General features: G+C 41.6%; 1 pseudogene; it reads left to right on the top strand.

Annotated features, from left to right (window-relative positions):
- Positions 1-2,121: 2,121 nt before the first annotated feature.
- On the top strand, positions 2,122-2,449 carry LOC118846680 (annotated as a pseudogene).
- The last annotated feature ends 717 nt before the right edge of the window (positions 2,450-3,166 follow it).

Raw genomic sequence — 3,166 nt, 5'->3', positions numbered from 1 at the left:
TATGACAAAGATATTTCTAAGTATATACAGAACAGTTTAAAAGGAAATACACAAATAATTTCAATTTAGTTGAATACAAGGTGGTTTAAGAGGAAAGGCATTTGCAGTTGAGGGGATAAACCTTTGAAATGATAAATTACTTCAGCAAAGTTGTACTATATAAAATAAATCTACATATATCCATGCCATGCCTATCTAATACTAACAAATCCCAACAGCAAGAGATAGAAAGAGCTTTTGACAAAAAAATTCTGAAAGATGGCAGCTGAAAAGCAGGGACTAGTAGTGTGAGCTCCCCGCCGAGTCCCTCCAAAAGCCTATAAAAGATGGCTCTGAACCAGTTCTAAAACTGCATAACCCACAAAAGAGCAGAGGGAAGCAGGGCTCCAGCCCAGGACAGCCTGGATGGTCCCTGGGTGAGGTATACCCCACATGGAGCTGGGATCTGGGAGCTGGGAGCTGGGAGCTGACAGCTGGGAGCTGGGAGCTGGAAGCAGAGCAGAGCAGAGCCCAGCGTGAGTGGCGTGGACCAACCAGACAAGGAGCCGGGCAGAGCATGCCCTAGCCCCCTGAATCAGTGAGCTGCAGCAGTTACCACACTTCCCAACCCACAAACACCAAAGACAACAGAGAAGGTTAGCGGGAAAAGCTGCAGGAGTGGAAGGAGTTCATGGTTCGGCTACCACCCGGGGGGCAATAGAGGTGGGGCAGCTACAGAACAACAGCTGCAGTTGCTTCCAGCCCCAGGCCCACCTGGTAGGAGGAATTAAGTGGCAGATCAGAGCAGGAGTGCAGAGCCTGCTGAAGATCTAAGTCCAGTCCAGTTTGGGGGTTCTTGGGGAAGGAGGAGTGCTGGGGTAGCAGGGCTGGCACATCCCCCCAAGCTTGGAACAAAGACCTCTTTACTCTACAAGCAGTCATACCCCGATGAAAAACTAAAGGGTCAAGTTAGTTGGTTGGGAATATGTTCAGGAAGTGAAAATGCACCCAGATTCAGTCTCAGACTTTGGAATCTTACTTTGGTGGCAAAGAAGACCAAAACGTAGAGCCTAAAGAAGACAACAAAGTCATAGAGCCTACAACAAAAGCCTTCAAGAACAACACGAACTGGTCTCAGGCCATGGAAGAGCTCAAAAAGGATTTGGAAAAGCAAGTTAGAGAAGTAGAGGAAAAATTGGGAAGAGAAATGAGAAGGATGTGAGAAAACCATGAAAAACAACTCAATGACTTGCTAAAGGGGACCCAAAAAATACTGAAAAATACACTGAAGAAAACAACACTTTAAAAAATAGACTAACTCAAATGGCAAAAGAGCTCCAAAAAGCCAATGAGGAAAAGAATGCCTTCAAAGGCAGAATTAGTCAAATGGAAAGAGGTCCAAAAGACCACTGAAGAAAATATTACCTTAAAAATTAGACTGGAGCAAGTAGAAGCTAGTGACTTTATGAGAAATCAAGATATTATAAAACAGAAACAAAGGAATGAAAAAATGGAAGACAATGTGAAATATCTCACTGGAAAAACCACTGACCTGGAAAATAGATCCAGAAGAGACAATTTAAAAATTATTGGACTGCCTGAAAGCCATGATCAAAAACAGAGCCTAGATATCATCTTTCAAGAAATTATCAAGGAGAACTGCCCTGTTATTCTAGAGCCACAGGGCAAAATAGAAATTGAAAGAATCCACCGATCACCTCCTCAAAAAGATGCCCAAAAGAAATCTGCTAGGAATATTGTTGCCAAATTCCAGAGCTCCCAGATCAAGGGGAAAATACTGCAAGCATCCAGAAAGAAACAATTTGAGTATTGTGGAAACATAATCAGAATAATCCAAGATCTAGTAGCTTCTACATTAAGAGATCGAAGGGCTTAGAATACAATATCCCAGAGGTCAATGGAGCTAGGATTAGTACCAAGAATCACCTACCCAGCAAAACTGAGTATCATGCTCCAAGGCAAAATATGGATTTTCTATAAAATAGAGGACTTTCAAGCTTTCTCAGTGAAAAGACCAGAGCTGAATAGAAAATTTGACTTTCAAACATAAGAATCAAGAGAAGCATGAAAAGGTAATCACAGCTTCTGCTGTGGCTGCCATTGGGGCCACATGCCGCACCCATGGCCATCCAATACCCCATGGCCGTGGGCCTCAACAAAGGCCACAAAGTTACCAAAAACGTTTCGAAGCCACAACACTGCCACTGCCGTGGGCCCTTGACCAAACACACCAAGTTTGTGAGAGATATGATCCAGGAAGCATGTGGATTTGCCCCTTATGAGAGATGCACCATAGAATTGTTAAAGGTCTCTAAGGGTAAGAGAGGGTGGGAACTCACATCCAGGCCAAGAGAAAGAGAGAGGAGCTCAGTGACATCCTAGGTGCCATGTGGAAGGCTGCTGCCAAGAAGGACTAAACTGGACCCTGCCAATCTTTCCCACTTACCCAATAAAGGTTTGACAAATAAAAAAAAAAGAAAAAGAAATTGCAAGTGACTTACTAAAGTTGAACTGTTTTGTTTACATTCCTACATGGAAAGATGATGTTTATGGTTCATGAGACCTCAGTATTAGGGTAGCTGAAGGGAATATTCATATATATATATATATATATATATATGTATATATATGTATAAATATATATGTTTATGTATATATATGTATATGTGAGTGTGTATGTATGTATATATGTCTGTATGTATGTGTGTGTATATATATATATATATATATATATATATATATATATATATAGAGAGAGAGAGAGAGAGAGAGAGAGAGAGAGAGAGGGAGAGAGTGGGCACAGGGTGAGTTGAAGATGAAGGGAAGATATCTAAAAGAAATAAAATAAAATTAAGGGATGAGAGAGGAATACATTGAGAGAGGGAGATAGCGAGAGATAGAATGGGGTAAATTATCTCGCATAAAAGTGGCAAGAAAAAGTAGTTCTTTAGGAAGAGAAGAGGGGTCAGGTGAGGGGGAATGAGTGAATCTTGCTTTCATCAGGTTTGACCTGAGGAGTGAATACCATACATACTCAATTGGATAACTTACCCCACAAGAAAAAAGGAGGAAGAAGAAGATAAAAAAGGGGAGGGATGATAGAAGGGAGGGCAGATGTGGGTGGAGGTAATAAAAAACAAACACTTTTGAAAGGGGACAGGGTCAA

This window comes from Trichosurus vulpecula, chromosome 1 (assembly GCF_011100635.1).
Source record: "Trichosurus vulpecula isolate mTriVul1 chromosome 1, mTriVul1.pri, whole genome shotgun sequence".
Taxonomy (NCBI): Eukaryota; Metazoa; Chordata; class Mammalia; order Diprotodontia; family Phalangeridae; genus Trichosurus; species Trichosurus vulpecula.
Note: the sequence above shows the minus strand (reverse complement) of the source record. Positions and strands in the feature narration are given on the sequence as shown.